Below are 25,495 nucleotides of genomic sequence, written 5' to 3' on the forward strand. Positions count from 1 at the left end.
CTAACTCCTCCCTGTCTCAGTCAACCGCGCCAACTCTGAAACTTCCTCAGTGATTGTCACCTTATTTTTGATATTCTAACGTGGTTGTTTACCGATTTTACATCTTTATGATTGTATTTCACCATCAACATGGTTTATCGATAAATGCGATTTCCAATGGAAGTGTGCGACCCGATACCAACAACGATGTGCTGTAAATATAGAATATTTAGCCGTTCATTTAATTTCTTAGGGATATAATAGTGCAGGTATACTTCAATATCAGAATAAGAGTCCGTTGAACTGCAGTGTGTTATTGATGAAAATGGCTTGATTTCTGAAACATGATTATGTTGAAATTAACTCAATCCTTCATTAATTATCTGTATAGAGTTGAATATCAATCAAAATTTATCGTCTTTCATTTATATGTATTTACTTATATCATTAGCTGGTTTTATATCAAGCAGTTATCCTCTATATTTATCCACTAAGATACTTTTAAAATTAAACCATTTAAAATATGACATATACCTAAAATATTTAACGCAATAACCCTCTACTCGTGAATGAAATAAGAGTAGCAACATTAATATGTTATTTTTAAGTTTCTCACTCTCCTAGTCTTATGCTGTTAGCATTACAGTGTTCATTCTCTTTACTTCACTTTATTACATTACTTTACTTTATTTACCAAATAAATAAGGGAAAGACTTTCAGTTAGAAAATATTTTCTTTTCAGGCTGATTTTTTGGAATATTTAACAGCAAAAAAATTTTCTGATAGCTGCGACATATGCGGCTATGGTAAAATTGAGTCACCCTTTCTTAATTGCTTATGTACAGTTTAATATCAATGAAAAGTTTTCTTCTTTCGTGTATAGGTTTTTACTTTTATTGTTTGCTGGTTTTATATCTAGCAGGTATCTCGTATATTTATCCTCTACACCTTTGAATCAATGCCTCTTTTTAGTTTGAGCTGATACCATGTCATTTACAGCATTTTTAATTGTATTTGTTTTTCTTTATACCATGTTTCAGGCTTTTTTTTAAATTTATTATTATTTTCATCTTCCACATTTGTTCCAAGTAAATAAAAGCTGATTCGAGCGCTGTGATCATGACGCTTAATCAATCTACACTTAAATCAATTTATCTATTTCCAATATATCCAATTTAAAATGGATTTTAAAGAGTAAGTTAGCCTTGAAGAAACTTTTGGGCTTTACCGAGTATCAAACCCGGATCCTCGAAATTACTATTTCCGTAGCTTGTACCGTACCCGACAGGAAATAGGGAGATTTGGATTCCCGATCGATTAAAATTTTTCTCCGCGACTTTTCTTCTTTGTCGTTTGTATCTTTGCACCCATACGCGTGACTGCGCACTAAGTCACATTTTTGCGGTTCGAATCAGAGAAAAAATATGTTATCGTCGTCTCAGAGTCTCTGTTCGCTGGAGAATTTAAAAATTTTCATCGAAGTTGATGGTTTCTGGCGATACTTACGTAATCCACTCATTTTGAATGAAAAATTAAACTTTGTTTTTCCACAGAATATAATATATTTTTTATGTAAATTACCATGCGTTCCGCGCCTTCCTCAGGCGAGGAGTACTTTGTTCCATTATCTTAAATACCTGAAATATAAACCAGAGGGAGTGGGGGGTGAACTTTAGAGGAAGGGGCAGGTGGGGAGGGTGGATTGGGAGGGGTTGGGTCTTTCAGAGTTTGTTTAAACAAAGGGGATGTGGGAGAATAGGGAGGAAGGTAGATCCGATGCAGTCAAGCTGTCTAACATATTCTGTGGAAAAACAAAGTTTAATTTTTCATTCAAAATGTTTCATCGGGTGCTTTTGGAGCCATGAGCGATTCGTCGTACAGACAACAACAATTTTCTATTCACATAAAAATATTCTAACGTACACTTTTTAGAAATGTGCTTCAGTTGTTCCCGTCGTACTTGTTGTGTCCAACTCCTTTTTTGCGTCTACGTCGTATTTGTATCTACGTCACATCTTCTTCTCTTCCTCTAACTCCGCCAATTCAGGTACACTGCTTATTTTATTAGCCTCCCTAAGCAATTCATTTAATGCTAAGATGTTTTTCGCTTATCCGTCTGGTATCACGATGAGAGGATTGAGCATTTTAGGGCCATCCCATTTTTCCCAACTTGAACCCGTCTTTCTTTGATTTGATGATCATTAAGAAATACTACTTTGGCGGTAAATGCTGTTATAATCGTCAGCATTAGGGACGAAAATAGGTAATTGAGTTTATTTTATCATTTCGTAGGTCATCAAAAATAATTTTTTTTCGATTGAAGTTTGATGAGTTTTTGATGCCTCGTTTTTCATGAAAATTGTTACTGAGAGTTGCGTCAAGTAAGAAAAGCAATGTTTTAGAATACTTCCTGAACGTAACGAAAGCACTAATGAAATACGAAGATCCAAGATGCGTGATGGAGTGAAATTTTTCCACATTGAAATTAACAACTGAAATTTTCCACGACCATTAAAAATATTTTCCGACCAAGGTTTCGATGTCACTTCATCATGTTCAAGGTATAAAATGGTTAATTTTTTGAGAAGTAGGTATTACTTTTGCGGTAAATGTCATAATCATCGGGAGCATTATAGGGTACTGAAATTATTTCACCAAAATTTGAAATAAGTAAAAATTTAAGGTAATATTTTACCATGAGTTGACTATTTTGTATCTTTAAGATGATATAGTAAAATCGAAACTTAAGTCGGTATCAAAAAATAATAATTGTGGAAAATTGCAAGTGTTTATTTCAATATCTACATAAGCACTAAAATGCGTTCGCAGTAATTACATTCTTCACCATTAAATCGCGTACGAAACTCTTCATAGCTCTGAGAATTTGTCTTGGAACTAAGACCCTTCCTTGCGGCCCCGAGGCAGACTCGTAACTCTGCCCCTTAACTCCATCAGGTGAAGTGAACTTCGCCTCAAATCCCTCGTCATTACGCCCCGTATCCCTTTACTCTACCTACCACTCTAGCTTGTGATTTACCGGGGCACAATCTGACGTGCAGGTGCCAACGGATTACTGGAAGAGGTCAAATTTCTCAACGGTGGCGGTGCGCCACGTCTAGTTATAGCAGTAGAGCCTTTCCCACGTATAGACTCCCAAGTTGCTCAGCGTTACACTCTGGTCGTCGCTTTAATAAGCCTTGTGGACGCGCTTCTCAGACGGGAGTCTGTTTCTCGAAGAATTGCGTTACCGAGACCGTTAATGGAATGGCGGACGCATTAGCTTCTCCACGCCCGAGGCTTGCTTTAAAGTCAGGGATACTCCTTAGCGCTCCCTAAGGACTTTCGGTAACTCGTTGAACTAATAATAGTGTTAATCTCGACCGGTTTCTACATGAGTCATTCGTTCGGAAAATACGCGTCGCGGCGACTTTTCGATGATGTGAGGGAGGCAAGTCAGAGTTTCCAGCTAGTTAGATTTTCGTCCAGAGGGGAGAAGCGCAATATGCAACCCTATACCGCTTGACGAATTATTGGGGGGTATCGAGAAAATGTTATGCTACTAAGTTTGCGATACTCATTAAGTATCCATTACGGCAGTGATATCATCAGATTCTTATAATCTGCATTGCCAATATTCATTTCTCAGAGCAGTGATTGAAATCTATTTTCTGAGGGCCTTGAGGGCATAAGCAAAATGAGCGACTGTAGAAATTGTTCATTTAGTGACAGGCCGGAAAAATGTCCTACAAGGAAAGTTACAAGGAATGATGTCCTTTATTGTTGGAAGTATAAGTAGATATCATTGAGTTCTAATGGTAAATTTAGCGAGGACTCGGAAATATATTTGTTTCCATAAGTTTTTTCGGTCATAAATATGGTTTCGAAAGTAGGTATAAAATTTGATTTAGCGAGTTTGAAGAAGTATAAAATCAACATTTCAACAATTCTTTTTGAATTGATTTTAATTGACCTCAGAGTTCTCGTGTGGGACAACGATTTCATGTATTTGTAAACATAACTACTGAGAAGCGAAATTCTCCTGAAAATACAATAAGTATGACGAAATAAGAAATCTTAAGTAATACGCAGTAATATAGTAGGTATGCTGCACGTAGGTATGTTACTACAATTATTTTTAATTGAATTCATATCTATTGTAGTTCAGGATGTGATCAGAGTATCTTTTTAATTGATTGCAGTGCAGAACAGAGAGTTAATCAGGTTACGTCACCAGATAAAAATAGTGTACTTAATAAATAGATGGGCCTTATAATCGCAGAATTCGTTTGGGTTCGGTCTCTGGATATCCAGTAAATATTTACCTTACGGTATGATTTTATGTAAAATACACCTAATATCTGCCAAACTGAATGTAAACTCAACTGTTAAGAATTGAAATAGGATTACGCCTAAATCATGGGTGAAAATCTATTTTAATGAAATTAAATGTTGTATTATCACAATTGCTCATTTAATTACCACTGTGATTTCAGAAAACATATATTGTGATTTTTTAAACGATAAATATTACGTTTAATTGAAATGTTTTGAGAAAGGTTAACATTTAATTTTTGCAAAGGGATGATCTTTCATTGATCATTAGTATGGGTTGAGATAAATGATAATAATGAATATGTACCAAGATACACCTTTGAATTAGTTCTCTAAATGATGATATAGTTTCGTTGCGCAGGGGCATTTACCAAGAAGTTTTTCGGCATTGCTCAGCAAAATATATTGTCATCTGTTGAATTTCGTGGTGCATACTGTACTCGCCGATTTCTTGCAATATGAAAAAAAATCGCATACGGAGCATGGAAGCAATTTCATTTGAGCTTACATTCCCCGCCTTATACAACTGAGCCGAGCGTAATGAACGCATTCATCGATGGCAGCCTGCCTTTATTTCGTGGTCAGCAAAATTTTTAAGGCGGTTGCTCGCGGATATGCCGTATCTTTCAAATTAGATCCCTGCGTCCCCATTTCCCTGTGCTCGTTCCTATTTTACGTGTTTCATATCCACGAAACGGGAATCTGTGCACGTAGGAGACGCCAGGTTTTCAATCTCGCTACTGCATGCAATTTCGTGAGCATGAAAATCGCATTCATTGAAAAACGTACTGAAAGAAAGATACATTTTTTTCGAGGCTTATATCTGAAATACCCTCCCCACCTCCTGTTCCTCAAAGAATTGCTTTACTGAGATCAGTAACATCTTTCTCTTCGACCGTGTCTCTTTTTCTGATCAGTTGTCATCCATACAACTTTCATCGACGGATTCAATAGTCCTATGCATATTTTTTGATTCATCGACGTGAATTAGCGAAGTAGTTGAGAGAATATGAGAGTTAGTCCTTTCTTGGTGAATTATATTTAAAAAGAAATCATGAGAGTCGAGCCTAGTCAAAATGTTTGCGACTAACGTTTCAAAGAAACTCTCTTTCGTCGTCTTCGCAGTAGTCTGCAACACTGCTTTGAGAAGATGGCAGAGTATTCTGTCGAAACGTCTGTTGCGAGGAGTACGACTCGGTATTAATCTCCTGAGTTATTTTTAAATACTTCAGAGAATGTAGCAATAAACTTGGCTTCTCTTAGATTTTCTGCGGTTGTGCCTTTATGTTCTCCTACTGATTAGACGGACGTTTTATAGCCATGGAAAACTTTCGTTTTCCATGGCGTTTCGAGTTTCGAAAATTAGCTAGTAAAAATGGCCCTCCCCAATGAGCAAAGTTATTGTCAACACTGTGCCACGCGGAATCTTTTGATCCGAAGGAAACTTTTTTATGTATCCTTCTTTTTTCAATCCGTGCAATGGCACAAATCAAAATCCTTTTATCCTTAGTGCAATTTTTCAAATTTTTACTTGCGTTCCCTTGCTAAATTTTTCTGTATGTATCCCATTTCTGCATGCATACCGATATTCCGAAAACACCTACAATACGTTAATTTTAGCCACATTTTCTTGTTATGACTTTAACTATGACATTGATTAGGTACTTACGTATGATTTTCTAATCACGCATGACTTTCTTATCTAATTCGTTTTGTTTTCACGTCGATGATTGGAAATTTTCCTCTTGTTGTGAACTGTGTGATATCATTCTTCATTTGTTTTGGTACGGATGATCATTGAAGTACTTTATTCCTAGAATTAAAACAGAATTTGAGTCTCTCCACCAGCGGTAACAACCTATTTAAGAGGACGCATCACTTTCGCTCGAACCTAATGGAGGAAGTTACGACACGCTCTTGACAGGCTCAAAGAGAAACTATGGTACCATGAATTAGTAAATTAGATGACAGCGTCGCCAGCAAACGTAAACGTATTTTACTGCTAATTCGGGGGCAGAGGTCATTACTGTATATAATGAACAAAAGGACAAAAGCCGATTACGCTTCCTTGTGGAACATCTGATGTCAATTTAACCACATCAGAGCGAATTCCATCAAGAACTACTTTTTGTATACGATCACTCAGGATGTCGCGTATCCAGTTTACCACTGTGTCGTTTAATACGCGTGACCATAATTTGTATTAAAGTTTATTGTGAGATACCGTATCGAAGCTTTCTTAAAATACAAAAATAATACGTCAACTTATTCCGTTTTCGATTCACCAGATTTGAGAACGTCGTGAAGAAAGAGCGCGAGCTGTGTACCTATCGCATGATCTACCTTTTCGGAACCCGTGCTGACAGCCATGGAGGAAGTTACGGCATGATCTTGACACGCTCAAAGAGAGACTATGTAACCATGAATTCCAACTTTTTAGTTTCCCACTTCTCTGAGTACTATCCTTCTTGAGCAACGCCGCGCCGGGTGGCCTGCTAGTTTCTAATCGACGAAGTAAGCACCTTCGTTTTATTCTCCGAGGGATGACACCTCATGTTATACTTTTTGTATTCTGTTTTTGTAAACAGAGTTTTATTTAACCCTTTTCCTGCCAGCCCATTTCGGATGGGATGTACAAAGACTGCCAAGGCTTTTTGACGGAATTAGCAACATTTCAGATTGAAAAATTTTTCAGCTACTTTTTTTTTTTAATGCATCTAGATTTTTTCCCAATTCTTAAGATATATAGTTACATCTTATAACCATTGGTAGATCATGGGGGTTTACATAATTTACAGCCATTGAAAAGGCCACAATCACGAAAAAAGTGAAATAATTCGGTCCGATAAATCGGCCCCTGGCAGTTTTCGCTCAACCAGCGAGGGCCGTATTATCGGCCTGATGGCAGTAAAAGGGTTAATTTTAATTTGGAAATAGAAAACCACTTACGAATGTAGAGGAGAGTAGGTGTTTGTGAATAGAGAGGCGGTGGTGTTATCTGTGGTGTTTGGGGAGGAGTAGGTAAGACCTCTCCCGCCTGCAAATCTCTCGGCGGATGCGAATGCGTGCCCGTGTGACGGACGGCAGAGGTCGCTCGCTCCCGCAACTCGTTGTTGATTCCGTCGAGCTGCATGGATATTTGTGTCCGTAAATTGAATTGGGCGCGGTTACCTGTTTGATGTCTTAACTGGATTCGTTCGCACGGGGAGTCAACAGCGTTAATCAAATTCGTCTGGTGCCGGGGGATTGGTTGCTGCGAGTTGGACTGTTTCGTATCTCCGCGTACATCGTAGCCACGTACGATTTCCTCTAGTTTCCTCCTCAACAAACATAGACTGGTGTTGAAAAAGCACTCTAACCCCATCCAAATTGATGCATTACAGTTTTTGAATCAACGAAATAATATAAGACACGGTCGCAGCCGTTACTTTGTGGAATTGCTTCATTATAGATTATATAAAATCACTTTGTTTTATTCCACACTTTATTTTAAATAACACGACCCGGGTTTCACCATCTAATGCTATCAACAGGTTAAATAATGCCGACGAAATAATGAAAACGAAATAATGCCGAAAAAAACAAATACATAACTATAATTGACTCTAGGTAACTACTTTGGAGCCTTTACAAATACATAGACAATCGTACTGTAATATTTTAAATGATGCAATATGAAGCAAGGCTAGTGGGATCATTCTCAATTTGTTTTGGTAATCGTTATTAATGTTCTTAAATTAGTTTTGCCTGAAAGTTTGTCTACTGCAAGTTAGCTAGTAGCAAACCAAGTGAGCATGTTTGAATTTATCCATATTTAGTCAAATATTGCTTTAAATACAATTTATTACATTAATGTGATTTGGTAGGAATAATAATCCCGAAAATATGGCTTGTCAAGAATCTCAGATGAAATTATCTGCGTGGAATTGATTTGACTTTGAGATGTGTTTTTAATGAGACCTTGGTGATATAAGTTCTATGAAGAACTTTCGAGAACTATTATGTTTACGATCTCTTCTTTCATGTGATCTATTATTTTACGGCTTGAAGTTAAATAGTCACGATTTTTTATTCCCTATATGGGTTTGGTGTTCAATTTACTCTCTGTAATGGTTTCTTGAGAAAAATTCGACCACAACCTGGAGACTTCTGCAATGCTGTTTACCCTGCTTCAGGTAGGATCAAGGTAATGGGTTCTTCACCGCAGTTCTCCATTATATCCTCGTTTGATTTCCCAAAGGCCATGGAACAGAACGAAACAAATGGAGGCGACCTTAGATCAGGGTAAGAGTAAAGTCCGCAAATGGAGCACAAGGCACTGATGGCTGTAGAAGACTGTCGGAAGAATTGGTTATAATTTTGATGACTGAGTACCCTTCGTCGTGTAGTCGGTTTGATCTAGTTCATTTTGGCCAAATCTAAGGTTATGTTGCCTAAAACGGTCACATTGGAAAAACTAGGACAAGACTTGTATCGATTGGAAGAAATTCGCGTTTTGTGCTCGGAATAAATGTGGGAAGAAATGGATGGAGAACTTCAGAGCTCGGTACTGCGAAAATTAATGGTCCGTACTAGTCCTGTAACTAGGCAATATCGTCGGTTAGTCTGAAGTTAGTGTGTCTTTCGTTTCCCGTAACGAAATTTACCGTAAAATTTTAATAAGAATTTGAGCAATTTTGATTAGGTAGTGCGAAAAGTTTTTCTCGATTCTGTTCATAAATACGCCAAAGGTGTTTCCTTTATTATAGCTGTATAAATTCATTTCTATGGAATTCTTTTTTTTACTTTCGAGCTAACTTTTACGATATAAGATCCATACGATTCATGTTTTAGGTTCTCACATTATCATAATCACGGATTTTTCTGCCCACTACTGTTCAGGTTCAATTATTACTATCAAAACATATCTTATTATAATTTTCAAAGGTATACAATATCCATGGATCCCATGGGAAGAGAGTGAATTTTCTATTTAACGCCTTTAAATTCCAAATAAGGCGATAGGAGGCAACCAATGATTTCCATCGAGACATTTGACCTGAGAGTTAAAATGACGTAGGAAGAAATTATTTAAATGGATAAAAATTTTTTTTCGATAAAAAACACATGAGAAGCCACTGAATAAATATAAAATACCACTATGATTTAATAATAGCGGTGTATTAATCTCAGTAATATTAAAAAACGTACTGAAATAGTAAACGTTATGAAATTCTGTAGTTACAGGAAACCAACGATTTCCACACTACATTTTAACCGTTGCTTGTCTGAGTTAAACTATTATCTAATATCTGAAATGTCCGTTTACTAGAAAGATGGTTAGGTTTTTGATATCTTAGATCAAATATACGGTAAAATTACGTAACGGAAATCGAAAGACAAGAATCTATAGTAGTCTCAATTATTCGATGGTCTGAGCACCAGCCCGGAAGGCAAAAGGTCCTAGATTCGATTCCCGTTCAAAAGGGAAAGTTTTCCGAGTGTTTTTTTGACCATCATTCCCTCTCCATGCCACCGCAGTGTCGTCGTCATATCGTCATGTTCCTGTCTCTTTGGTACATTCCAGTTTTATTATTTCGTTTATTTTGTGGATAGTATAGGGATTGAGACTACCGAAATTATGGCTGAACGAGGAATAGACTTTGGTGGGTATGCATGCAGAAGTCAGACCAATGAAGCGGTGAAGTTTGCTGGAGTGGATGGATGAAAGAATAGCAAATTGCCCGTGGTGGAGCTGAGGGATGTCAGAAATCTCCACTGTGTCGCAATATTCCCTCCCTTACGATGCAGAAAGGAGAAGAAGTTTCTGTCGATGGATGATGTGTTGGATGGGTGGATGTTGTGGGATGGCGGGAAATGTTTCGTGGAACTTCCTAGGCTGAGGAAAAGATGGCGCCACCGGAGGTGCGAGAAAAGCAGTGAATTGAGGGAAACGGAAATTGATTGGAGGAAATGGGAGAAGAGTGAAGAAAAGACAGGTTGCCATTGGAAAAGGAAAGGGAAAAGCGGTGAAGTTGGAAATTGAATGATAAGGAAGTTTATTTATAACTGATTTTTGATAATTTTTGTACAATCTATTATTCATACTATTATTATTAGGTGCTATAACTTATCCGCTTTTGCCGTGAGCACTATGATAAATCTTTCGCTCTTGCAGAGAAAAAAATCAGACTATTCGATTGCAATGGTATCATGATTGACAATGATATCAAAGAATGATTACCCCTATGGTTAAATTAATTATTTTCCGAAATATTTTAAATTATATCCTTCAATTTAATTTAAATTGAAATGCAGAGCATGCTGACCAAAGGATTGGAGCATAAATACGTTTCATTTCATGAATTTTTTTTGCATATTTTATATAATACTTTGGTGAAGACGATAGTATTAAACAATTTTTCGTACAAATTATTTTTCTTGATGTGAATTTTTATCTGCAGCTCTGCACTGATCTTATCATCCTCTTTTTAGACGAGGCTTGTTAAAATGTGTGGTGTGCACTTAAATATTTATCACATAAAAATTATAATTTATGCTCAATGAAAATCCAATCCAATGTTGTTTTTGATAGCTAATACTATTCTTCGAGCATCCGTATGTTGTTAAATTTTAAATAATCCTAACATTTCATCCATTATTTTTACTTTTCCTGATGTTTATGTTTTACTTTTTCGAAATACGAACGGAGAGTCTGTCAAACATACTTGAAGAATAGAAATAGCAATTTTTACAGTGTGATATCTGATCTAAATGTAGTCAAACTAATATTCAGATTCATCTTGCGTGGTGAAGTAGATGTTTTAGGAGCTTGCACATTTTTTGTGTAAAATTCTAACCGGTGAGTCTTCTATCTCAATAAGAACGCGATATATGGCTGACTGACTTGTGGACTTATTTACCCACTCTTCAGTCTACAGTCAAAAATTCTTGTGGCGTAATCTGAAACTCTGCTAATGTGTCCCCAGTGGGGTATGTTTGTTCCCAGATAGAATTATCGGGAGAAATCACTTTTTGCGTTGTATTGACCACATTTACTTTTACATGATGAATGTTACAATATGCTGATATCCTCAAATTGTATTATATTTTAATAGCGTCACGTTTCCTTTGCGCAGATTCGAAAACATTTTCCCCACTACATTTGAGAATGCATTTTCCGAAATAATTTTCGGTAATATAAATACAAAAAGTCTTTCAGTATTTATATCACTATGAAAATGTCCATGGTTTAATTTTGCATTAGAGCACTATGAAATTATGTTTTTTTCTCCTGTTTCCATTCGTCTAAATTCGTGGTAGGCGTATTGCTTCGATTACCAAGAATAACCACGGGCTTGTTGAGCAAATTGGTATTCTCTGATTCGTGATATGCTCGTTTAGGATAATTTGATTCCATGTCATAGGGATGAAATGTGATGTTTTTGCGGATGAACTGAGATTGATTGAACGCTTCAGATCTCAAAGACCGTGATGAGTTCCCGGAATTCCGTTATAATTATGAAATGCGTCAATTGATCGTCAAAACTTTCTCTTAATCTAACATTAATTTTATTCTGAATCAGTTTGCAATTATGACGGAACTGTGATGTGTATAAATATGGTCTCGGAAAATGGCTGCTTGAATTAAATTATTTCTATTGCCAATAATACATTAAATCGAGCGAGGCATGGAAGAAATAATGCTATCCTCCGAAGAAGTTATTTGCGAATATACATGACTGTGCGAATAACTACGTTTAAATTTTATCATAATAAATACGGATTATTGTTATTCTTTTATTTGCTGTCACCGAAATTCAGGAAGAGGAAATTTAGATAATTATGTTAATTAGGGAATGTATGACTTTTTTGTGATATTGACAAATTTTTAATGATTTATAGGGTGATTTGACAATTGCTTTTTTCAAAAATTGAGCAGTCTAATAATTGCAGTTCTAATTAAATGCATTTTGAATATCGCTGCGTTTATCCTTATGCCTTGGATTATTTACCAAGAGATTCTCGAGGGGATCGGGTTGGTGTGGTGGCTAGAGTTTGGCTTACCACCCCTTGGACTCGCGTTCAAATCGCAGCGATGGCAGAGAATTTTAAGCGTGTGCCTGATCCCTGCTGGAATGTTACGTGAAGGACGTATCAAGCGCAACACTCCGTCCGTCGGATGGGACGTTAAGCCTTAGCCCCCTTGGAGCCTTTTGGTTAAGAGCTGGCTAATGCCGACGCCGGGTTCCTCTCCACCCTTCCCTTATAGTGCAAGTGACCTCAGCTGTCAGTCGCCTCCTCCTACTACCATACCGATATTATAAGGAGCTATGCGATGGTGGGTTTTGCCAAACAGTTGTACATTAAGTAAATTTATAGAATTTACAACGTGATGCTGATGTATTCGTATCTAAAAATTGATAATGGTTTCTATTTGGTTTATTTTATTTTATATATTTATGTTTATGTAATCGTGATGGTAGTGCGCATTTTTCGCAACACACATAATCTGAGGTTGGTTCATTTCGACAAATACTTTTAATCACGTAGCAAGAAAATAATTTACTCTTTGAATCTAACACGGATGTAATTTATAATTTCACCCGGTATCGAATACAGTTATTTCACACCATAAACAATCACCATTTTATTGCCGATGTAACCTGATTCAACGTGTTCTCACCGCTAAATTTGCCCTCCCATACCTATTAATTTTTATCAAGGAAAACTTCCGGTAGCGTTTTTCGCACATAATATTTCTTATGATGTATTTATCCAGACTGTAATATTTAGCTGGATGAGCTATTCCTCTCTTTTCGTCATTTATACAGAAATTCTGGCGTCGTTATCAATACTCGTCTGCGGTGCCGACGAAACATATTTCGTTACGGATTCCCTTATAAAGGCAAAAATTAAATTTACGCTAGTATCACTGCACCAAACCTCGCCATGCACGCTCGTATTTAAAATTTACACCCGTTCCATGGCCGTGCACGTTGCGCATCATTGACTCCATAAATGTGTTCTGTTCACGTCCTCGTCATAAAGGCGCCATTAATATTCCAAACCACATGCGGAAATGCAGGAAAATATGATGCTCTTAACGAAGCGCGCATGAAAATTTTGTGGGCTGTTACTCACGCCGGCTAATTGGTGCATTAAATGTAATCGGTTAAAAATATAAAATAGCCTGATCTCTCGCTTTCTCGTCACAGTTGCGCTTAATCCGAATGACGGAATGAAAACGAAGTGCTCTGGATGCAGGTTATTATATTTGTATTTTCTCGTTGTCCGCTCATTGTTCCGCAAGCACGTTCCTCACAAAAGGGCATTTAATGGATGAAGCACGGTGGTACGTCGCAACAGCTTGAATCACTCGGTGCATATTTTAATCCTAAACCTAATCAGTAAATCACGGTTTTCATGAAACGGCGGTTTCAATCTCTTCCTTACAGTCTCCGCTTCCCTCGGTGTAAGCCGCAACATCTTTACGGACGTGTTCTAAACCTAGTCATGATTATGATCTTATACATCTAATTTATCTTTATTCGAATCCTTACACGTCTATGTTTTAACATTGAATGATATTTGACTTTTTATTTCTGCCCATTAACGTGTTATGCTTGTCTTCCAGCCCTTATCTCCTTTCCTTCCTCCTGCGTGATAAATATTTTTTGCATGTCACCAACGGTAAATCTTGGAACTCGTTTGATAGTCATTTCCGCTATTTTGGTCTCGTTATCATATTTAGGATGGCTTCATGCGGTTCTCTTCCTATTTTTGCCAAATCATTGCTCGAAGATTCTGTTTGCAGTATGAGATTTTCACTCATTATGGAGCAATTAATATAATTAATTGCTCTTTTATGCGAGTGGAATGGCTAAAATCAAATATTACGCAGTAAAGGGCTTAGCAAGAAAGGTTTTATATATTCCAACAGAATATCTGAAAAATATTGTCGATGAAATCTGGTGACTACAAGTCTCCAAAATTAGGCTTCATCAACCCCTCATAAATAAGAGTGGATGAACGGGAAAGCTTTTTTTGCGATAATGCATAAACGTGATCTGTGGAAAATATAAAAAATAAGAAAAATAGCTTTCCCTTGTTACGTATCAGCCATCATCAGATATATATACTGGACAAATGAAAATTAATCACGTCATTTCAGCACCCAAGTAACAATTAAGAGAGTTGAGGATTGCATTCCCAACGCTTTTAGGCTCGTACACACAGAGAGAGAATGATAATTGAGTGAGCTTGCTCAAAACTCTTAGGTACTCTTGAGCTTCTTGAGTTCCGAGTTCAACGGCATATATAGATCAAATCTAACTTAATTAATTTTTGGTTTGTTTTGCTTGTACTATCATATAATTATTAAAATTTAGAAAAAAATATTATGCTACTGATACATTCAATGCAATATTAAAATGGATGGTGTATAAAAATCAAAATTATTTACAATTTTTGTCTATGAGGGAAATGAATGTTAAGGGGCATTTTTCTATATTTCAAGAGGGGGTCAAGCTTATAACCTGCCTTCACAAATTGTGTCTTTGTAGCAAAATAGCATAAACTCTCCATTTTCTTGCAGATAGCAAAATTTAGAACTCCACCTTCCAGGGAAAGGTTCATTTTGTGAACTCTTCCGGATCATTATTTCCTATTTAGCGGTAAACTGCAGAACTGCGTTCTATGTTGCATAGCGTAAATTTAAATAAAAAATCGAAAATTTGACCGAGACTACGGAAGCCTACCAGTCACATATGGTTGCGGTTTTTTCGAACCAAATTTCCATTTAAATAATCTGAGATCACATCCAAACAGATAATTTAATTTGAAATGATTAATTATCTGGATTCCACCGCTTAATATTCTTTATACGGTATGAACTCGATAAATTTATCTATACTCTGTACCCACGTTTAACGAAATCGCATGAGAGTTTCTTAACTTAATTTAGGTACTCTCATCTGCCAATAGTTAGAGCCCACGAATTTTCGTCGCGAATAGCTTGAGAAATGGAGGACGCCACGCATTGAAAAGCGGCAAAATATCTGTCTCTTATCTTTTCAAGCTCTATCCCTATCGTAACTCATCATGAACTCATCTTTGTATTGTGTACGCGGGTATCATCATATGCTATTCTGGATAAACGGAAGGTAAACTGTATTTTAAGATGCTTTTCCTTCCATTTCCAGTCTTGTGTCTATCATGTGCTCGGCCGCTAGAAACGATAGCGCTGAAGAAAGTCTGCTCGTCAGTTGCAATCAATGTGGGTAGCGGATAAGCGGATAATGGCACTGTTCTTACGGTCTGATTTTTGTCTCATTCCGTGATTATTTAGTTGATCCATAACACTATCATCTCAAAAGTTCCTATTTTATTTGTGAGCGTGGCTATCATTATATTTTTCGCCCAATAATTAACCAATCTGATCGTAATAATAGGTAGCATTTCCGTCATTGCCAAGGTGGTAGTAGTTGCAAAAAGATGAACTATATGCAACTTTACGACTCCTGTTTTCGAAAAGCTATTTCCCAGAAGTGGGTCATTTGCATCTCTTGAAGGTTGGCAGTTCCTTTACCAGTTTACGACACTCCAACGTCTGCGGCGGAGAGACCATGAATATGGAAGCTCTCATATTGAAAACCAGTGAATCGACTTCATTCTTTCCCATCTTGTAGCTGTAGGATTCCGAATAAACCGACAGTCCAAGCTTTAGGATTTAGGATATGCTGGCCCACCAAAGAGAGGAAAACGACGCGACCGAGAGATATCCAGGGAAAGGTTAGCTATTTTACGAGCCCTTTCCTTGAGTAGCCGATAAATTTGAATCCGGGCCAATTGAAAAGGCGCAGAAGTGGAGCGGTGAGCGTTTTCGTGAAATCGCGGTGGATAGCTGAAGAGATTGAAGATGGGGTTAAGGTAGGGCATTAAAAAACGATGACAGGCGGAGGTAGGCGGAGGTGTAGCCCGGGCGAGAAGAGGGTGAAACTAGGAAGAGTGGACGAGGAAAGCGGGGAATGAGAAGTGGAGGAGGGAATATATGAATGGAGATGAGGCCGGGTGGAAGGAGGGATATAAGAACATGAAGTGTCTCAAGGGGGATGGGAGGGCGTGGAGGAATTTTGGGGGATGGCTGGTCCTCACTCAGGGGAACCGGAGTGGTTAACGCCTCTCAACCCGCCTCACCTCGCCCATCCTTCCATCCTTCATCCCTCGAGGAAAAGAACTTAGTCCTGACACGACGAATAATAATAACAATCACATTACCATTGCAGATTAAAGGCTTACCGGGCGCCTTTTATCGCTAGAAATTACTTAACTCTCTCTCTCTCTAGCCTCGCCTTCCCACATTTTGTTCCCAATCCTCGTATTTATTCCACCATTCCTCTTTCTTTGGGCTGTCACCTATCTTATATTTGACTAAACCATGTTGTATTTATTTTAAATACAATTTTATCACACTTATTTCCATCGCATTCGTTACTCTCGTTAATTAGAGTTGTGTAGTAGTGATCCACCTCATTTGTTTGTCAACAATGAATGTATACCTTTACTTCAATAATTGGCGATAAGGGGGTGCTGTTTCAGTAGTGTGTATATTCACTAGTAAAGCAAGTAAATCTGTCAGCATACTTACGATAACATGTGATGTTTAATTCCACTTAAAAAATGAATACGTTTTTAAAGACGTAATAATGGTAGCAGTTGCATTTCGACTTATCAATAGCATTTACTTAACTAACTCTGAATAGAACTATATTACCAAGTTAAGTGTGCTTTATGATCGATTGGTCAAAATGTTTTGATCAATTTAATTTTATTCTTCTTTTTTTAGATTTGAAATTATAGGGCTTACGATTTGAATTTGTTGTATTTCGTCGTTGGATATGAGTAACATTGCTGCATTATTACATTCAAGAGCAGAAGCGATATTTACTGAATAGTTGTTGAATTAATCTCGATAGAATTCTGTAAATGAGACAAGAAAGGCGGATGTACTTGGGCTCTTACGGAGTAGCGAATAAAGTAGATTTATATCATAAAAAATATTTTAAATTGTTAGATTCAATATTATTTTACGGTCCTTGAGGCTCTCAATGAATGTAAAACATGCTTATTACAAAAGTAGTGAAATATGCTCTAAAAAGTAAATATAAGCTCATGATTATTAGGTGTATTATAAATGGACTAAATTATGTAAACCTAATCAGCACATACACTTTATTCTGCGAGAGATGAAAAGCTTATTCTTTTATTTTTAGTGCATTTTACACTGTTTTTGGAAGAAAGCGTATTATTAAATTATTTTTATTATGTCTTTATTTCGTATTTTTAAGCGGTGAATCATGCAGGTGATTAAAGCAGAGCTGTTAAAGAAATATCTGCCACAATTTATAACTAACGCCTTATATTTAGGAATTATGTAACTATGTTTTATATAGAAATTTGATTAAGTGGAGCACAATGAAAAAATTCAAATATCTGATCATTGAATATTATATTGTCTTAAGAAGCAAGCAAGTCTGCCGGAAGTGGGTTAAAATTGATTTACAAGATTCCATCGATGAAACAGACGAATCAAGTTCAGAAAAATCGTGTAAAAATAGGACTGCCGGTGTCTTCTAGATTTTGCTCTCACTATATTCCTTCAGACTCACTTTTCTCTATATCTCTCTCGTCTTTAAGCGGTGCGCCAATATATTCTGTTCTCCCAACTTTAAACTGTCCTCTTTGTGACTAGTTTCTCCCTGTCTCCGAAAAGTTTTTCACAAGTGCAAGTCACACCCGGCTAATGATATGCATAATCTGCATAATGATTTCCTGGCGAAAGCGATTAGTTAATTGTGTCGAAATCAGCGTGCATAAATTTTCACCCTGCGCAAATTTTTCCAAGAATTTTCTTTTGAAGCTTATCAGTCCTATGTACGTTGCACTAGGAATGGGACGTACATTTTATAGTGTTAGTATATACTTAATGTCTGCAGTCATGCCTTAATTTTTAGTTTTGGCTGTATAATCTTTGAAGGTTTTTTCCTATAGTTTTTTTTAGTGTACCTTTTTTCCGGCTAAGAGTTTTATTCTGAGTTTGAATACCAAGTATTTATTTTACAATGTAATCCCATAAGTTAGCTTTGAATATCACAGCATTATTTTTAAAATGATTTTAATACAGAATATATTTCTGACACGCTTGTTTGCATGAATAGGGTACGGTGTTGTTGTCAAATATACTTCTGTTCAAGGCACAAGTTTGACTCTCGAAAGCGATATTATAGTGCTTATATTCGAAAGGCTTATATTCCTGAAATCTTATTTCTAATATCATTTATCCTTCTTTAAGAAATCGATTAATTTTCTCGTCATGCTAGATAAATTAATTTTATACTTCTATTCCGTCCGTATTTCCATTAACTTAATACTTTTAAGATTGGCTTCTTCTTTATGAAAATTGGAAAATAAGACTGCTGTATACTATTCTTTCTTTTAATGATTCTGAGCAAATATGTTGAGATGTGCTTCTACTGCAAAGTTTGGCATCGAAAATACTTTAGCCATGTTGAAATTGATCAGTAAAATTCTTATCTATTTTCTCATTAATTTAATGTGATTCTGGATTTAGACACGGCTGAAAGGAGCCGATGCTCCCTTATGAGTGAAGACGGCGGGGGCAAGGTAGATCAACAGCCATTATTCCTTACGCCTTTGTCTCTGACGACGAGGTGGGGCTACCGACTGTGCCGCTTCCCAACCATGTTTTAATTATTCAGATCAAACAACCCGTCCCCTTCCTTTGTTTGGCCCTAAGGTGAAAAATTCCCTTTTGATCCTCCTCAAGGGAAAATTATTCCTCGACTTCATCAGACTTCCCCAAATAGTTCAGCCTATTTCCCCCTCGCTGATGATCTCGTCCACCACATTTTGACTGAATCCTTCCGTCGAACCGTTCGGTGTCGCCTTCCTCCTCTCTCCTCCTTCCTCACCTTCCCTCCAGTCAGTATGCCCCTCGTGACTTTTCAACGCCTCATCCCTTCCCGCGGGGAGAGTCCTGTCCATGGGAAACAGTGACGGTGAGGTGTCGCGCATGGCTGTGGAAAGGGAGTACTCCACTCTCTCTCTTTACTGTGATTTTGGCCCATTCCCCACACGCTCATCCCTCAGAACAAATTTTGAACAGATTTGAACAAATAACGTAATCCCTTCTAACCCTTCTAATACCTTCCTCCGCAGCTTAGGTTTTCCCCCGTTTTTTTTTACAACTTTTTGCACTAAATAAATGTAACTTTGTTCGCTCTGATTTTTCTTGTTGTTTCTTAATAGGGTCCCTCTCTGTTTCTTTTGCATTAAATTGCTGCATTTAATTTCAAGAGTGACTTGACTATGCATTAAACTGCAAATGTTTAATTTATGACGAGGGGTTAGATAGAATATGGGACTTTCTACTCCCTATCTTAAACATTCCTCCCTCCTCACATTTTCATAGCTTCCTAACCACCTACTAACCACCGTCCTTGTAGTTCCTCTCTTCCCCTACTCCCCCTGTTCAATGGTTGAGACCCTACGTATGCTTATACACCTTACTTTCTCTATGTCTATTTCATCTCATGATAATGACCTGGAAAGGTTGAAACCGGTCGAGTCTTTTAAGAAATAAATGTGGAATACAACAAAGTTTAATTTAAATCAACTTCTTTGCTCTTGGTGCCTCAGTGACTGTGACATTTTCAATGTTCATAGAAACACTGGATGCATTTTGTCTCGCTATCATGTTGGATTAGTCTTGTTACATTTAACTTCTTTTAAAATCGTATTTTAATTCAGAATATAAATGATAGATCCAAGGTAATACCATTTTCACTAGCCATATTATGGAGAAATCTCCATCCTGATGATTATGTTACCTTCGTGGCATGAAGGAATGGTTGAAGCTCATCTGGAGGATGTAACATGCCTGGTATTTTTGCAATTGCAACACCACAGCAAAATAGTCAAAGGTGTTGTATGCCCTAAACAATTTAAATCTCTCAGGCTCTCAGGCAGTTACAGTGATATTTTGGCCAAGATCGGAAGAGATGTGTATTATCACGTTGTAAGCGCTTGCGAGGCTCGTTGCGAATGTGTACCCTTAGTATGTGTGATTCTTGATAGCGCGTGCGTATAGCCCACGGGAGACTCAATTCTGCGGAGGGAGAGAGTTTTCGAGGGTGAAGTTGCGCTGATAAGGAAGGACGAGCGACGCTTGGGTTCCCTTATTGTTCGGTCTTGCGTTGCATCGGCCGTGAATGCGTGGAATACTTGGTGGATGCAGAATGGCTGAGACGGCGTGTTATAGGGGAAGTGTTCTCAGTCATCAGAGATTGGATGGTCACAAAACTACGAGAGTAGTTTATTGCGGTTATTAACGTTCCTGTATAAATCTGGACCGCATTTAGGAATCACGACATTGCATCATATATGCTTCAATTTTACGGCAAAAGTAAAGGTGTCACGTCTCACTCTACTCGTTTGATTGTTGTGTATGTAGCGGTGAATGTTTTGCTGAAGTAATTTAAAAAAATATTTTAATTTAAGGTAGGCTTCCCAATTAACGTACCTAAAATTAAAGCAATAAATGAGGAATAAGCAAGGAATTCTCCTCATGCTTATTTTCAGGTTTCTTTTCCTGATTTTACACCATATACCACTGTTTCTTGAAATTGACATTAAAAATATTTATTTATTTGCAGAAGTTTTCTTACTTTATTAATATTTCATTTTTGCGGAACTTTCCGCTCGTAAATACTGCTCTGCTGCCCATATCTCATATTGTTTAACTTGAATTGAATATATATGCCCTCAAATGAATAATTTTATGTATTTATGAAGGTGTCAAAATGTGGATGTCTTTCAGGCGGATAGCGTAATTTTGCTGGACCTTAGGTGTAGATATGTATAACTTTCGAAACGCTTCATTTTTTCCTATATTATTCGTATATATTCCTTCACCGCATGAATGATTTGGTGAGGTTGGCATTCATTTTTAAGGGGAAATTACCAAATAATCTGACTAAAACGACTCCTTACGGTCAATCAAAATCTTTTTTTGGCAAAAAATGTTTCCACAATATAGTTTAAATCTTACATTAACGCTACACCTAGACTAAGGTTACTTCGTTGGTGAGTTTAATGCGATTGGTAATTGTTGTTTACTTATTAACCTGAATATCAGTATTTGGCAAGCAGGGATGATTAGGTGAAGATCGGTCTTTACGTGATATCTGTGGGCATAGTTGGTTCACGACAGAATAGCTGGGTGTAAAATACGACTACTTAGTGAAAAAAACAATTATCGCTGGTGATGCGAAAAATTCGTCTGGTATTTATTGGTTAATTAAATTTAAGGAGAAATAGTTGGTGCCACTCATAGAATTTTTCACTCTGGTACAATTTCCAATTCTGTTTTTCTTTACCTTAGAGGTTTTATTTTTCAATGCAATACCTTCGGAGTCCAATATCATTCTTTTCCGGAGACAAATCCAAGGAATGCTATCTCCGAGCGCGAGAATGGGTATAGTGTTGCGCAACAATGTGCTGAAAAGGACTCTCTTTGGAACGTAAGAGGATCCGTTGGCAAAGTTTGGAGAAGGTGCGGAAACCCGGTCGCAGGAACCGTGTCACACTCCCTTTCCTCTCCCCCTCCCACCCATCCCCTCCCCCTTTTGTCACCGAGTTGTGAACTCAGCGCCTTGTTCTCCTCCAATGGCATTCGGCCCTCGCGCTGTGCTTAATCGCTTCCGCTGAAAACGGGAAGGTTTGAGGGCCTGTGGTGGGAGCATGTAGGTGAGAAAAAAGAGTCAAGCGAAGAATCGAGACCTCACTGTAGGAAACGCCTGTCTAAGAGTTGAGACCACCTACGTTTGGGATTTTGATTTCTGTGTATTGCGATTATTAATTATTGAAATAAATATTTGCAATTTTCCACGATTTCAAACTTTAATTCCGGCCTACGTATCGATATTACTACATATTTTTCAAGGTAAAAAATGCCCTTTTTTGTAAATCGAAGATGATGTAGTAATATTGATACCTAGGCCGGAATCAAAGTTTAAATCGTGGAAAATTGCAAGTGTATATTTCAATATGGAGAAATTCCACTCTGTCACGCTTGGTTTTTCTGCTTTTAGTGTCTAAGTTATAGTTTTATAATGAATATTGTTAGTGAGTGTTCCATAGTTCTTGTAAGTAACTGGCAAAGTTCTATGGTTTTGTCATGGACATTAAATTCCTATCGTTATTCGATGATTTTGATGAAGCATTATTTGTAACATATTTTTGGGTGATTTATCAAATTTTTATCTTCCATTTATTTCATCAAAGCCAAGGTACGCTACGTAAACTTATGACCTAAAATGTTTCATGCTATATTTCTGCGATCAAATTTTCTTATATTTCCGATTAATAACACATTTTTAAGGAGTCAATAATCATCGCTTAGCTGTCAACCACACTAATTTAGCTGCGTTTTGTACGTGAAAATTCATGGCTTTAATTAATTTTCATTTCCTACTAAGATTATTTAATTTTGCATCGTTAGGGGCTTCAAAAATATTGTTGGCAGGTATTTTGATTTTATCCGTACTAAACATATTGGTACTTGGTATATAGTTATTTCTTCACATCTCCAAAAACGCCCCAGGAGTAATGGAGTTGAAATATTTAAAATTCTATGTTCATTTGCCACTGCAAAGAAGGATTGTTTGAATTGATGAGAACGAAAATATGCTTGCGTTATTGTTTATTATTATTAATATTAAAATTAAAGTCATAAGTAAATCATTCGGTCTGATGGTAACATGGATTAGTTTTACCCAACAGTACATGGCGTTAATACATGACTTAGCAATGAAAAAATACATGTACATGGAGGAGCACATACGCAAGTAATATAATACAAACTTTACCCACTACATCGGAAACGTACAAACATTAATAGACCCTTACAATTCAACATTATTTAACCCTCTCATGAGAGTCTTTAGGTTACGCGGGTAGCATTAAAAAACTGCCTTCCACCCCTTATCCCCCGATATAGAAATGAATGTATTATTTGCATAAAATAATATTTGCTTTGGCATAGTCCAAATAGTATTTGCTTAGTACCTTAGCAAATACTATTTGGAGTTCGCTAAGTAGATTTGCGCAGGGAAAAAGGCATGACATATTCTGTTCGTGGCTAGAATTTAAGCAGTAATATATATAAGTATAGTGTGGGAAACTTGCTGCAGCGTCGATGACAATACCCTATGCCATTACTCCCCCCAAGGGCCTGCTATTGATTTAAAGTTTTGCTCGTTAGCAGTTCTTCGGTTTTGGGCGAGCGAGAGTCTGTAGAGAGAGAGATAGAGAGTACGTGTTGATGGCGGACGGGCGGGCGTGGGGGAGGCGATTTGGGAGGGGTGGAAATGATACCCGAAATACGGATCGTGGGTGGGCGGGCGAAGATGCTCCTCGAGCCAGGGGCGCAGGGGGTTTTCTGGGTTACAATACCCCCTAGGCCTGTAAAGCTTGTACTCCATCCAATGTATATACTAAAGTTACTGTTTTTGAGTCCTTAGATACAAAGGAAGGCTGCACGTTTCGTCAAAAACTACAAAGGGCGTACCGACAGTGTTACCCAGATGTTAAGCGAATTAGGCTGGGAGCCGCTGGAGACACGGAGGCTGCGCGCTAGGCTTAGATTGCTTGAACAATTGAGAATGGATATCTTTAAGAGCGACACAGAGAACATAATATTAGAGCCACACTATATTTCCAGGTCCCATAGAAGCGATAAATTGAGGTAGATGTTTTGCCGAACGGATACATATGGGAATTTGTTTTTCCCCCGAACCATAAAGGACTAGTCGCTAGTCGCTAGTCGCTAGTCGTAAACGCTAGTCCTAACTTCGTTAGAGCACTTCATTTTTTTTAACTGTAAACGGCTGGTTTCCTAACACCCCCTGCCACACGCCTTTTAGGTGGCTTGCGGGGTATTATGTAGATGTAAAAATCACATTAATAATGAAAGACACTTTGTTTCTACCACAAGTTTATAAAATTAATATTGACGGTTTTCGGCTAATACACCATTATCAAATGTATTTGTTAATGGTGTAATTGCCGAAACCAGTTAATATAAATTTTATAAACTTGTGGAAGAAAAAAAAGTGTCTTTCATTATTAATATGGAGCCCTTCCACCACGTTCGTGCTTCAAGTTTCGATTTAATTCTTAAAAATCACGTTTTCAACATCGAAAAGCCAAGCATTTTCCGGGAGAGGGTCCCCTTTTCCATGCACCCCGGAAGGGCCCCAAAATCTCCGCTAAACCCCCCCCCTTTCAAAATCCTGGCTGCGCTACTGCGCCGAGCCTCATGTTTTTGCCCGCGCGAGTGTGAGAATCGCGTGTATTCGAGTCCGGAGAAGGATAAAAAAAAGAGAGAGAGAAAGTGGTAAAGGGTTGAAACCGAGCGGAAAAGAAGGAGTGGAGTGAGTTGGGTAAAGCTCGGGGGGATGTATTGGATGAGGTCAATGCTGTGGTGTGCTGGTGGGTGGGAAAAAAACATACATGCTCGAGCAAAAAATAGAGAGGGTCTATAGAGATAGGGATGGCAGTGAAGGCGTAGATTGATTGGAATGGCCGAGGGCTTAGGATGGGATGTGTTTTATTGAAGGGTGGCTGATGGATTGGCCTCTCTTCCTTCTTTCTTTTTTTTTACTGCCAAAGTCCTCTCAGGAATGCTGTTGGTAGTTTAAATTAAGCAATAATCTGCCGAAACAAAAGGAAGTTTGTTCGAGTACATCTCCTAAAAATATTGATGGCCTTTCGAAATCACACTATCGTAAATAAAGTGACGTTCACTGCCATTAAAAAGTGGCAGATGAGGGAAGATGGCTTTTTAAGGTGAGCGTTACTTGAAGGTGAAAGAGAGATTACTTTGGTCATTTTTGAATGCAAATAGGAAAGAATGAGATCCAATATCGTATTTCGGAGAGGGATAAAAATGTTGTATGAAAAAATTGTATGTTTGTATGTATGTAGTTCATTGGAATACTTTCGAGACTTTTAGATTTTTTAAATCCATTATTTTGGTACAGATTTTCTAAATTATAAAGGTATTTTTTAAGAAATGGTAAAATAATTGGTTCTGAAAAGAGGTATGCCATGTTTCTCCTAT

At 37.5% G+C, this 25,495-nt stretch overlaps 1 protein-coding gene across 1 annotated transcript in view; it reads left to right on the plus strand.

Moving 5' to 3' along the window:
• LOC124156015 (Kv channel-interacting protein 4-like) overlaps positions 1-25,495 on the plus strand; it is a 540,581-nt gene that overhangs the window by 22,188 nt on the left and 492,898 nt on the right. The window lies entirely within an intron of this gene.

The sequence above is a fragment of the Ischnura elegans genome, chromosome 3, assembly GCF_921293095.1.
Source record: "Ischnura elegans chromosome 3, ioIscEleg1.1, whole genome shotgun sequence".
Lineage (NCBI taxonomy): Eukaryota > Metazoa > Arthropoda > Insecta > Odonata > Coenagrionidae > Ischnura > Ischnura elegans.